The sequence below is a fragment of the Callithrix jacchus genome, chromosome 6, assembly GCF_049354715.1.
Source record: "Callithrix jacchus isolate 240 chromosome 6, calJac240_pri, whole genome shotgun sequence".
NCBI classification, from domain to species: domain Eukaryota; kingdom Metazoa; phylum Chordata; class Mammalia; order Primates; family Cebidae; genus Callithrix; species Callithrix jacchus.
This window is the reverse complement of record NC_133507.1, coordinates 2694503-2708655: the sequence shown is the minus strand read 5'-3', so window position 1 is coordinate 2708655 and position 14153 is coordinate 2694503. Positions and strand designations below refer to the sequence as shown.

The 14153-nt window shown below is 44.3% G+C and overlaps 1 protein-coding gene across 3 annotated transcripts in view; it reads right to left on the bottom strand.

Moving 5' to 3' along the window:
- Positions 1-14153, bottom strand: part of OCA2 (OCA2 melanosomal transmembrane protein) — a 431394-nt gene that overhangs the window by 4608 nt on the left and 412633 nt on the right. For 2 of the 3 annotated variants that reach the window (XR_013536485.1, XR_008482351.2), the window contains one exon: positions 386-485. The gene's annotated coding sequence lies outside the window, so the exon portion shown is untranslated. Of the gene's footprint in view, positions 1-385; positions 486-14153 lie in introns of those variants that run through there. The other variant, XR_013536487.1, reaches the window with a different exon arrangement.

Genomic DNA, 14153 nt, shown 5'->3' with positions numbered 1-14153 from the left:
CCAAATTCAGATTCCCCGGGTCCTGCCTACATCTCAAGTTCCAAGTCCTAAGAACTCTCGAGAACTCTTTAAGCACAAGGAACACTAGGCCTTAGAACGCATACAAGGCAGCCCTGTGTACAGGTGGGTGGGACTGTCTGAGATGAAATTCACCACTGCATCGGGAAGCCCTGGCAGTCACTGTCATGTTGATGATTGATTGGTGAGTGTGGGCCTAATCTGATTTTCACTCTCACACCGAGCTCTGTCAGGCAGCACTGGCAGGACTGAAGGTCCACATTATTTCTCTAGGGAAAGTCTTTCCATCTGTCTAACTCACTGCCACTGGGTCCACAAGACACAGGTCCTGTGCTCTGCTCGAGAGGCACGGGGGAAACTTACTTACCCCAGAAGGTAACAGAAAGGTGTTCTGGAACTTCAAATACCTTCCCCAAAGCCGGCCGCATTTTGCCTCATTTCCAGGTTATCCACCAAACACATTTTCTCTAGAAGAAACAAAATGTCATCCTTTGGTTATTGTAATTCTCCCTGAAAAACAATATGGGACAAAGAAGCCCCACACGGCCGGCGCACAAGTGCAGCAGGTAAACTCTGCCAGGCTTATGTCCCGTATCAATAGAACCAGTTTTATGATTCTCAGTGCCTCCTTTCCTATTATTTGTGAACCATCAGGGAAGTAAACACACAAGGAGGGAAAGAAATAGAAATTCATGTTAAAAATCAACCCAGCTAGGGCTAACAACACACACCATGACCCAGGACTAGGGTGCTCAGGGCCTCCATAAAACTGAGGGCTTCGATGTGAGGATGTCAGGCATGTCTCTGAGCTCGCAAAAATCATGTTGCATGTAGAGCACATCTGACCTGCACTGTTATGAGCCCAAACTTGTCACTGGTTCATGGGCACTCCATGGGTCATGAAAAACAGGCCAGCTGATCGCATTCCAAACCTCCTGCAAGCCGGGTGCAAAGATGCATGTGAGTATTAACCACGGCACCTAAAAACATCCTTCAGTATTCTTACTTGGGGGAAATTTCCAGCAGAATACTTTTATAACAAGTATTATACATTGATGAAATTTTAGCTTCACTCTGTACAAATGAGAGACTAGGATTTCTCTAATAAATGAGGAGGCATAAACATATTTAGGCTGGGTTTGGTGGCTTATGGCTGTAATCTCAGCACTTCGGGAGGTCAAGGGGGAGAATCGCTTCAGGCCAGGAGTTCAAGACCAGCCTGGGCAACATAGAGAGACCCTGTCTCTACAAAAATAAAAATAATTAGCTAGCCATGGTGCTGCACACCTATAGTCCCAGAGGCTCAAGAGGCTGAGGCAGGAGGTTCACTTTGGCACAGAAGTTTGAGGCTGTGGTGAGCTGAGACGGCTCCACTGCGCGAGCCTGGGCCGCCGAGCAAGGCTCCATCTCTGAAATCGAAATAAGTACTGTTGCCCAGGCTGGTCTATTTAGACACATGTAAGAGAAGAAAAAGATGCTGAGAACCGAGAGTTCCGTACTCTTCAAACCATGTGGGAGCATCAGGGAATTGCACTGGTGGTTGCCTGCGCCTGAGGAGCTCTGCTAACTGATGCCCCTTTTCAAATAGGGAAACTGAAAAAGGGTTGGGAAAACATGGATGCTGTTTAGCTTGGCCTCTCTGACCGTCTGCCAGTGTGATGGATGGGCGTGGTAACAGTACAAACCCTGGATGACGAGAGGTAACACACTCTGGGTCCACAGGACAGGGCCTCGCGCACAGACACAGCGCCATGCGGGTGGGACCCCGGTCACTGCTCAGTCAAGTCTGCCGTTGTTGACTGACAGGCGAGGCCACGCTCTGGAGGAAGCACACCTTCCCCAGGAGTGTGACTGTGGGGTGTGCGCCTAACACCTTTGGTACTTTTCCAGGTTCTTTTTACTTCTCTCTCCAAATTTAAAGGTTGGCTGTAGCAAACTCAGACACTAGATAAATACACTAGGCACGGACTTCAGAAACACGAAATTCCTTCACTCAGGAAATATTCTGTGGAGTCTCATGGAAGAAAACACAAGCACACATGTACATATGGGTGTGCGCACACGTACACACGTGCACACATGTCCGTGCACGCACACAAGTACACACACACACGTGCACACATACCCCCCTCAGCCTTAAGAATTTTTCCTCCTTTTTGCTTTTCACTTGATGACTCAGTGCTAGAATTTAAACACTGAGGGCGCCTGAGAACTGCAAAAGAGTGGTGGACACACAATGACTCGTCTAAACCTCTGCACAAACAAAGCTGCGCAAACGCTAGCCTGGCTTTTAGCAGCATGAGGCTGTGTCCCTGAGTTGTTCACAGCCCACCCTAAAATTCCTGCAGGTGAAAACTCGATGCTTCCAGCACTTACTTGTTCCAACAAAATTCAGTGTTTGTTCCAGCCAAGTCCTGGTGATAGGCAGAGAGGCCTCGACACCTCGTCATGGAGCAGTTACTTTAGAAAGCTTGCAGCCATGCATTCTTTGTCTGCCCTTAAGAATGCAAATCTTCCACCACTGAGAACTGTCTCCACAAGGACCTGGGAGCCATCTCTTTGAAACAGAAACTTGCAGGGAAATGCCTTTGCCCTGGCTTTGCTCCCAGTCAGTGCCGGTGAGGACGGTCTGACTTGAGTGGTTCCCTCCCTCTAACCTGCCCCATTGCCTCCGGCGGAATTTCTTTCTTTTCCAGATGAGCACCAATTAGCTGCCTAGTCTCATGGACCAAGCCTCCTTAGCACCCTCAGTGCCTTCCCCAGCACAGCCTTGATGTATCCCCTGCCTTCTGTTTCGGTGACGTTGAGCTTGGTTCACACTGGACCTTCTTCCCTATTGTGACACTTAATAAAGTCTGTCCTTATTGCTTTGTGTCTGGCTTTATCTTTGACAAACCTAGACTATAAAATCATCATAAATTTGGCATCCTTCAAATTTTTGCTATAAACAAACTTCGTGGGGTTTTTTGTTTTTTCTTTGCTATTTTTTTGAGACAGAGTCTCACTCTGTCACCCAGGCTGGAGTGCAGTGGCATGATCTTAGCTCACTGCAACCTCTCTACCTCCCACATTGTTCAGGCAATTCTCCTGCCCCAGCCTCCTGAGCAGCTGGGATTACAGGCACACACCACCATACCCAGCTAATTTTTGTATTTTTAGTAGAGAATGGGTTTCATCGTGTTGCCCAGGCTGGTCTTGAACTCCTGACCTCAAATGATCCACAACCCCGGCCTCCCAAAGTGCTGAGGTTACCAGCATGAGCCACTGTGCCCGGCCTACAAACAACCTTCATATATAAATGAATCTGCATTAAGTTCTTTTAAAAAATCTATCTATAAAAATGGAAAAAATTAACCGAAGTCAATTCCTAAGAAAGAACTGTGCAGTTCACTGAACTAAAAACATTAGTTTTGCTAATCCTCGTGTATCCAGCATGAACTGTCCTTCTGTATATTACACAGTTCCAGAATCGTTCCATTTGTCAGAAAATATTAACATGGAACATTTATAATACCAATCAAACTATAGGCAGATATCTTCATTTAAAAGCAAAAACAAAAAAAGTGCATGATAAATAACCTTTTTTTTTCTTTTTTTTTTTTTTTTTGAGACGGAGTTTCGCTCTCGTTACCCAGGCTGGGGTGCAATGGCGCGATCGCAGCTCACCGCAACCTCCGCCTCCTGGGTTCAGGCAATTCTCCTGCCTCGGCCTCCTGAGGAGCTGGGATTACAGGCACGCGCCACCATGCCCAGCTAATTTTTTTGTATTTTTAGTAAAGACGGGGTTTCACCATGTTGACCAGGATGGTCTCGATCTCTTGACCTCGTGATCCACCCGCCTCGGCCTCCCAAAGTGCTGGGATTACAGGCGTGAGCCACCGCGCCCGGCCGATAAATAACCTTTTAAAAACAGCATGAACCCTTTGAAACTGGGGCCTGTTTATCCCCAGGATCCATGGAGCCTGTGTCTCCTGGAATCCTGGGGTGAAGTCTGAAGACCAGAAGGCCCTGGAGGAGCACCAGCATGGAGCCAAGGCCGGCAGCACCCAGGGCCATTGGGCAGGGAAGCAGCGGGCAGGGCAGCCTCGGGAGAGAGGGGGCAGCTGGGAGAGGGGGCCCCAAGCTGGCAGATGATCACCACTGTGGAAGCCGGGCACAGGGCAGGCTGGCAGCCCACCGGTTACGGAAAGGCAGGACCTAGGACTCAGCAAGTAGCCTGGTGGAGGAATGAATGTGTGGATGTGGCTCGGATCTGTGTCCCCACCAAATCTCATGTCACACTGTAAGTCCCCATGTTGGAGGTGGGACAGGTGTGAGGTGATTGCATCGCGGGGCAGAGCTCTCATGAATGGGGTAGCACCATCCCCTAGTGCTAGTCTCCTGACCCTGACTGAGTTTTCATGAGATCTGCAGGTTTAAAGGTGTGAAGCACCAGCTGCCTCCCTCTCTCTCTCTCTCCCCCTCCTGCTCCAGCCATATGAAGTGCTGGCTCCTTCTTCATCCCTCCCCAAGACTGTAAGTTTCCTGAGGCCTCCTCAGAAGTAGAAGCCACTGTGCTTCCCACACAGCCTGCAGAACCGTGAGCCAATTAAACCCCTTTTCCTTAAAAATTACTTGGTCTCCGGCGTTTCTTTATAGCCATGCAAGAGTGGACTGATACTCATGTCGGTCAGCATTGCTCATTGCCCAGATCCCAGCCTGCAGGCCTGGAGTGAAATCTCAGTTATAGGGAAGCTCCCGGGACCTTTTCTCAGCTCGGGTGCCCAGGCTGGGCTAGGTTCTCACTGCAAGCCTCCACACCACTGTTCCTCCTCCATAATTATGTTGTTTCTTTCCCCCACAAGACTGTTGGTGCTGTTTCCTGACTTAAAAATATGTGTGCAGGCCAGAGAATAGTTCACTAGTTACAGAAAAACATTGAAGCGACATATGGATGAACCCTACTTTTGAGAAAGTCAGTCTTTATAAGACTGTGAGATAATAATAAGCAACCTATTTTTGGTCCTTACTTTTTAAAATGCTTCCCTATACACCATGGTCATGGTAGTGATATTCACAATAACCAAAAGGCGGAACGATTCAGGTGTCCATCAGGGAATGAATGGTTGAATAAAATGTGCTGTATATACAGTGGAATCAGATTCCGCCACGAACAGGAAGAGATTCTGACACGTGCTACTACATGGATGAAACTTGAAAACCTGATGCAAAGAGAAAGAACCCAGTTACGAAAGAGCTATTCCTGTGTCACTCCACTTACGTGAGGTCCCTAGAGCAGCCCAATTCATAGAGACAGAAAGTAGCACTGAGGTGACCCGGGGTGGGGAGAGGGATTGGGGAGTTAGTGGTTAACGGGGACAGGGTGTTCGCCTTGCCCAATGGAGTTATGGAGACTGGGTGCATAACAGTGTTAACACTACTGAACTGAACAACTAAAAATGGTTAAGATGGAACAATTTATGCTTTGTATATTTTACCATGATTTTTTTAAAGCCGAAAAGAAATAAGTAAGTAAATAAAATGTTTCCCTGCATTAGGGTCATTTGTACCATGCACCAACGTGGATGGGGTAGGAAGTAGCAGCAAGAGGTCCTCCCTCCTTCTCAGGTGGCTTCTCCCAGTCAGGGCCGTCTTGGCCTCTGTGCATGTCCACACATGGGGACACCTCTGCCACCACCAGCCACCCTGCTCCCAGGCTGGGACCGAGGAAGGAAGGGGTTGTTTGCTATGCGTCACTGACTCCTCGGGACCTCTCACAGTACAGGCACAGCTCTGGCTCTGCATACACATGTGAAGACATGATGGATCCCAGTGTTACGCGTGGGGTGACTCAGGCGAGGAAGGCCCGCTCAGGTAGTCAGAAGGTCAGAGCTCACACCTTTCTTTGCCTCCAAATTACAAACTAGATTCATCAAGGAGAAAACGTTATGTTTACAGACGGAGGTCACGGCACTTTCTAACACTCGTCCAAGACTTCTACAAAAGCTGCAGGAGTGTATTAAAAATACATCATCTAATTCAAGAAAGATGAGAATGAAAGTAATATTCTTACCCAGTTTTTGAGGTATGAGAAGGTGGTAGGCCTGTATTATTTATATCATTCTTTAACGTCTCTTGGTTCCGATTCTGAGAGATCAAATTGTCATCCTCCAGAGGGTGATGGGAAGGACCCCAGGCAGCTGGTCCCCTGAAATCACCCTCAAGACTCATAAAACCAAGGGCCTCCAGCAGCTGTGTGTGAATCACACCAGCACTGCACAATCTTACATGAGGTGCACTGCTTCTACCTCCAAGACTCAATTCGCAGAGGCCAGAGAGAGCAGAGAAGTCTGGCAGGAGCCCCCTTAGAAAGTGTGCAGCTCCCCTCTGTAAGGACCTCAGCCCCCTTAGAAAGTGTGCATCTCCCCTCTGTAAGGACCTGAGCCCCCTTAGAAAGTGTGCAGCTCCCCTCTGTAAGGACCTGAGCCCCCTTAGAAAGTGTGCATCTCCCCTCTGTAAGGACCTGAGCCCCCTTAGAAAGCGTGCAGCTCCCCTCTGTAAGGACCTGAGTCCCCTTAGAAAGTGTGCATCTCCCCTCTGTAAGGACCTGAGCCCCCTTAGAAAGCGTGCAGCTCCCCTCTGTAAGGACCTGAGCCCCCTTAGAAAGCGTGCAGCTCCCCTCTGTAAGGACCTGAGCCCCCTTAGAAAGCGTGCAGCTCCCCTCTGTAAGGACCTGAGCCCCCTTAGAAAGCGTGCAGCTCCCCTCTGTAAGGACCTGAGCCCCCTTAGAAAGCGTGCAGCTCCCCTCTGTAAGGACCTGAGCCCCCTTAGAAAGCGTGCAGCTCCCCTCTGTAAGGACCTGAGCCCCCTTAGAAAGCGTGCAGCTCCCCTCTGTAAGGACCTGAGCCCCCTTAGAAAGCGTGCAGCTCCCCTCTGTAAGGACCTGAGCCCCCTTAGAAAGTGTGCAGCTCCCCTCTGTAAGGACCTGAGCCCCCTTAGAAAGTGTGCAGCTCCCCTCTGTGAGCACCTGGGACAGCCCTGCACACCAGAGCCCGCCAGCCTGACCGCTGGCCTGAGAGAGTGCGCTTAGAGAGATGCTTCGGGGATGAGAAGGAAGACGGTCCAGTGCACCAGGGGCCCTGAGACCACAGGAATAGTCACAGGTGTCACTGGCAGCTTGCCGTCAGCCTCAGCCTTTCTCAGAAAACTTAGGTAAATAGGGAAGCTCAGCAGATGACACAGGATGAGAAATGGCTGTTACTTCTCAGTCTTCTGAACGTAGATGACGCCACACCCTAGAGCTGGGCCTGAACACCATCCTACCCCAAAAACATGACAGCTACATGCCCAAAGCCTCCCCAGAATACTTCACAGGGAGGGCAGTAGACGGCACCGAACACTAGTGTTAAGTATACTGCATGCACTCCGGCTCTTACTACTAACAGAACAAAGACACTGTGTGCACGAAGCCTTATTTGTGCCCAGAAGTATCATTTCCTAAACATTTCATTTTAGTTTAGATGCAGTGGGGTACATGTGCATGTCTGTTACACGGGTATGTTGTGAAGTGGCGGGGATCAGGCTTCTAGTGTAGCCATCATCTAACCAGTAAACGTGGCACCTGACAGGTAACTTCTCAGCCCCGACCCCTCCCGCCTCGCTGCTTCTGCAGCCCCGTGTCTGCTCTCCGCCTTTGTGTCCAGGCCTACGCAGTGTTTGCTCTCACTCGTAAGTGAGAATATGCAGTATGTGTCTTTCTGTTCCTGCACTAGTTGACTTAGGATAAGCGCCTCCAGATCCATCCATGTGACTGCAAGGGACATGATTTTACTCATTTTTCTGGCTGCATAGTACTCCATGGTGCCTCTATGCCATGTTTCCTTTATGCAGTGAAACACTGATGGGCACGTACATCAGTTACATGAGAAGACTGTGCAGTGGATGTGAGTACAGCTGTCTTTTTGTTGTAATAATTTCTGTTTTGGGGGGTACATACTCAGTAGTGGGATTGCTGGATCTAGTGGTCATTCTCTTTTTAGTCTAGAAATACCTCATGAGTTCACACATCTACTCAATATGATACACATTAAGGAAACTGCAGTGAACAAAACAAAAATCTCTGCCTTTGTGTATCTCACAGGGGCAGCGGAGGGTACAGCAGTGCTCCAAGCACCTCTGGCATTAATTTCTGTAATCCCTACCTCAAACCTCTGAGCTCAAGTCTGTCGTGCTCCTGATTCTAAGACGATGGCAGGGAGCCCCAAACAGGTTAGACGTGCCCCAGGCCACCTGAGTAGGGAAGGGCAACTGCAGTGTCGTGTTCTCACCGTAAAGGTGAGCGACAAATCACTCACTTCACGTGGAATTATAAACAATTACAACGCATCCAACTTTTGAAATGGAACTTCTTATCTGTGAGGAGTTGCCTGCAGCCGTCAGTGCAGAGAGCTAATGACAGTGGATAAACCAGTGGACGTAATACCCCTCACGCAGCTGCAAAGTGATTCTGGAGATGAGGCCTTCTTTCCTCTCCCCCCCAGTCATGCTGCGTGTGTGACTTTCATCCACTACGCCTCACCTCATTCTCACTTCACCTTCACACCTCAGGCGAGCAAAAAGGAAAAACCCTCTCTCAACAGAATCTCCTGCCTTTTTTTTCTTTTTGTTTCTGTTTTTTCTTTCCTTTTTTGGGGGTGGGGGAGATAGGGTCTGGCATCCTTAGCCATCCTTCTGCCTCAGCCTCATGAGAGGCTAGGACAACAGGCATGTGCCACCACACCCAACCAATTTTTCTTTTAAGTTTTTTGTAGAGATGGAATCTCACTATATTGCCCAGGCTGGTCTCAAGCTCTCAGCCACAGGTGATCCTCCTGCCTCTGCCTCCCAAAGCGTTGGGATTATGGGTATGACCCACCTTACCCGGGCAATATCTGCCACCTTGAAAATTTTCCCAGCAGCCTGACTAGTGACATGTTTATAACTCATCCATGAGAACCATGTCTGGTGGGTGCCTCTAGACAGGGACACCATCTCCTGAATCAGAGCTGGGAGTGTTGTCCCTTAGAAGAAAAGAACAGACGTGTGGTAGCAAGATGCCTAAGGATCATCTCAGGGGTTCTTGGCCCTTTACATTTTCAAATGTAACTTTTTCAGTTTCTAAAAAAGAAAAATGCTGGGATTTTGACTATTATGATCTTAAGAACTGGCTAGCTATGTGCAGAAAGCAGAAACTGGACCCCTTCCTGACACCTTACACTAAAATTAACTCCAGATGGATTAAAGACTTAAACATAAGACCTAACACCATAAAAACCCTAGAAGAAAATCAAGGCAAAACCATTCAGGCCATAGGCGTAGGCAAGGACTTCATGACCAAAACACCAAAAGCATTGGCAACAAAAGCCCAAATAGACAAATGGGACCTAATCAAATTCCACAGCTTCTGCACAGCAAAAGAAACAGTCACTAGAGTGCATCGGCAACCAACAGAATGGGAAAAAATGTTTGCAGTTTACCCATCTGACAAAGGGCTGATATCCAGAATTTACAAAGAACTCAAACAGATCTACAAGAAAAAAACAAACAAGCCCATTCAAAAATGGGCAAAGGATATGAACAGACACTTTACAAAAGAAGACATTCATGAGGCCAACAAACATATGAAAAAATGCTCATCGTCACTGGTCATCAGAGAGATGCAAATCAAAACCACATTGAGACACCATCTCACGCCAGTTAGAACGGCGATCATTAAAATATCTGGAGACAACAGATGCTGGAGAGGATGTGGAGAAAAAGGAACACTTTTACACAGCTGGTGGGAGTGTAAATTAGTTCAACCATTGTGGAAGACAGTGTGGCGATTCCTCAAGGCCTTAGAAATAGAAATTCCATTTGACCCAGCAATCCCATTACTGGGTATATATCCAAAGGACTATAAATCATTCTACTATGAGGACACATGCACACAAATGTTCATTGCAACACTGTTTACAATAGCAAAGACCTGGAATCAACCCAAATGCCCAATGATGATAGACTGGACAGGGAAAATGTGGCACATATACACCATGGAATATTATGCAGCAATCAAAAACGATGAGTTCGTGTCCTTTGTAGGGACATGGATGAACCTGGAGAACATCATTCTCAGCAAACTGACACAAGAACAAAAAATGAAACACAACATATTCTCACTCATAAGCGGGTGTTGAACAATGAGAACACATGGACGCAGGGAGGGGAGCATCACACGCTGGGGTCTGTTGGGGGGAATAGGAGAGGGACAGCAGGGGGTAGGGAGTTGGGGAGAGATAGCCTGGGGAGAAATGCCAGATATAGGTGAAGAAGAGGAAGGCAGCAAGTCACACTGCCACCTGTGTACCTATGCAACTATCTTGCATGTTCTTCACATGGACCCCAAAACCTAAAATGCAATTTAAAAAAAGAAGAACTGATATCTTTATGGTAATAAATCTTATAGTCAATAAGCACGGTTTCCTGTTGTACTTAGAAATTTAATATCGCTCAACAGTCTTTTGTAGTTTTCTGTGTAGAATCTTACACACACTTTATTAGATATATTCCTAGCTAGATATTTGTTGTTATGGGAAATGCGACTGAATTTGATTGCATGAGCATTTGTTGCTAGTACCTGAAAATAAAGTTGACTTTTTTATTGATCTTAAATCCAATGACATGGCTGAGTTAACTTATTTTTTCTGATACTTGGCTTAGACTCTTTTGGACTCTGCAGAAAGCAGATTCTGTGGTAAAAAACTGTGACTTTATTTTTTCCTCTGTGAAACTTCCCCACCGTTATCTTATTGCTTTCTCCTTTTTAAATAATGTTCTTGTCATATTATGGTGGCAAAATTATGTTGATTTCATAAAGTAATTTGGGAAATGTTTCTTTTTTCTATTCTCTAGGAGTTGAAAGTGATTTATTTCTATCTTAACTTTTTGTAATATTTCATTGGAGAAGCCACCTGGGCCTGATATTCACTTTAAGAGGAGGATTTTAGTTATTTATTCAGTTTTTGTTAATACTTGATGAGATTTATACAGAAGTATTTTTATTTTTGTGCCATTGCTAATTGTGCTGTATTTTAAATTTTAAATTCCTTGTATAATAAGCTTGATAATTTCACTTATTAGTTCTAGGAGCTTTTTTGTGGCTACCTAGTGTTTTTTATACAGTGTAAAAACAACTGAATAGATACAGTTTTCCTTCTTGATTTTTCTATGTGCATTCCTTTTACATCTTTTGCAGACCTTATTGAACCGGTCAGAACTTCCCTCGGGATTTTGAGTAGGAGTGATAAGAAGGGGCAACCTTGTCTTGTTCTAATTATCAGAGGTTAAGAATTTAGTCTCTTATCATTTTAGTATTGTGCTAGCTGTAGGATTGTTTTTCTTTGGTCAACTGTGTTTCTGAGGTTAAGAAAGTTGCTTTCTGTTTCCAGTTTGTTGAAATTTTTATCACGAATGTATATTAAATTTTCTTGTATGCTTTTTCTGCATCTTTTGAAGTGATCAGATTTTTTTCTCCAGTTTGTTAATGACACATCACATTTTAATGGAGAAGGCTGAACCAGTCTTGCATTCCTGGGAAGAAGCCTACTTGGTCATAGCGTATTATATTTTTATGTATTGCTGGACACGATTTTCTAATATTTTATTGAGGCTTGCATTAATGCTCACAAGGAAGTTTAGACTATTATTTTATAGAAATGTCTTTGTTCAGTTATGGTATATGGGTAATGCTGGCCTGTAGAATTGATACCTTTATCTTTAGTTAATGTCCTCTATTGTCCTTAATAATTTCTGTTCTAAAATCTGCTTTGCTTAAATTAGCATTGATACTCCAGCCTTCTTTAGGTTCATGTTTACATTTTATATATTTATCTCTCCTTTTATTTTTAACTTATTTATGCCTTTCCATTCAAAGTGGGTTTTTTTGTAGAAAGCATATAGTTGGGTCATACGTTTATATCCAAACTGATGATTTCTTTTAAATGCTGTGTTTAGAACATTCATATTTAATGTGATTCTTGATATAGTTGTCTTAACTTTTAAACTACCATCTTGCTAGTAATTGTATACTAGTTTTATATTTTCTTTATTTCAACAAATTTTCTGCCATGTGGTGTTTAATATCTTCTTATAATTTCATTTTATATACTATACTGAATTACTAATTTAAACATTTTACTTTTAGTATTTGCCTTCAAATTTATAACATACGTCTTTAATCAGAGTCTAAATTTAAATATGCTACTTCCTATATTAATAAACTTACAGATATGTATTCCAAATTCTACCCTCTCCTCCTTTTTGTCATATATTCTGCTCCTACATGTACTATGAATATACAATACATTTCTTTTACTTTTGTTTTAAAGTTTACTATCTTTTGGACCAATTAAAACTTAAAAAAAATTTTATTCCATTCTCAGTACTGTTTATTTATGAGTGTAGATCTAATTTTTAGTCTAATGCCAATTATTTCTGCCCGAAAATATGTCCCATAATTTTCTAGCACTTGAGTATGCTAGCTATGAATTGTTTCAATTTTCATTTCTCCTTTATTTGGGGAAAATATTTGTGTGGCATATAGAATTCTGGGTTGACAGCTTTTTTCCTTTCAGACTTTGAAATTCTCATCCCATTCCCTTCTGGTTTGCATAATTTTTATTAAAAGTCTCCTAAATTCCTTCCCATGTTCCTCTGTAGTTAATGTACCTGATCAGTTCTCTATTCCTATAGGTTTATCTTTTCAAGAACGTCATATAACCCAACAAGAAAAGAAAACTTCAGGCCAATATCCATGATGAACATAGATGCAAAAATCTTCAATAAAATATTGGCAAGCCGATTGCAACAGCAAATCAAAAAACTTATTCATCATGATCAAGTAGGATTCATCCCGGGGATGCAAGGCTGGTTCAACATACACAAGTCTATAAACGTAATTCACCACATAAACAGAACCAAAAACAAAAACCACATGATTATCTCAATCGACGCAGAGAAGGCATTTGACAAAATTCAACAGCCCTTTATGCTAAAAACCCTCAATAAACTTGGTATCGATGGAACGTATCTCAAAGTAATAAAAGCTATTTATGACAAACCAACAGCCAATATCATACTGAATGGGCAAAAACTGGAAGCATTCCCTTTGAAATCCGGCACTAGACAAGGATGCCCTCTCTCACCACTCCTATTCAATATAGTACTGGAAGTTCTAGCCAGAGCAATCAGGCAAGAAAAAGAAATAAAGGGTATTCAAATAGGAAAGGTGGAAGCCAAATAGTCTCTATTTGCAGACGACATGATAGTATACCTAGAAGACCCCATCGCCTCAGCCCAAAAACTCCTGAAACTGATAATCAACTTCAGCAAAGTCTCAGGATATAAAATCAATGTGCAAAAATCACAAGCATTCGTCTACACCAATAACAGACTTAAAGAAAGCCAAATCAAGAACGAACTGCCATTCAGAATTGCTACAAAAAGAATAAAATACCTTGGAATACAACTCACAAGGAACGTAAGGGACCTCTTCAAGGAGAACTACAAACCACTGCTCAACGAAATCAGAGAGGACACAAACAGATGGAGAAACATTCCATGTTCATGGTTAGGAAGAATTAATATCGTGAAAATGGCTATACTGCCCAAAGTAATTTACAGAATCAATGCTATCCCCATCAAGCTACCATTGACTTTCTTCACAGAACTGGAAAAAACCACCATGAACTTCATATGGAACCAAAAGAGAGCCCGCATAGCCAAGTCAATTCTAAGCAAAAAGAACACAGCGGGGGGCATCACACTACCGGATTTCAAACTATACTACAAGGCTACAGTAATCAAAACAGCATCGTACTGGTACCAAAACAGAGATATAGACCAATGGAACAAAACAGAGGCACCGGAGGCAACACAACATATCTACAACTATACAATCTTTGATAAACCTGACAAAAACAAGCAAGGGGGAAAGGATTCCCTGTTTAACAAATGGTGTTGGGAAAACTGGCTAGCCATGTGCAGAAAGCAGAAACTGGACCCCTTCCTGACACCTTACACTAAAATTAACTCCAGATGGATTAAAGACTTAAACATAAGACCTGGCATGATAAAAACCC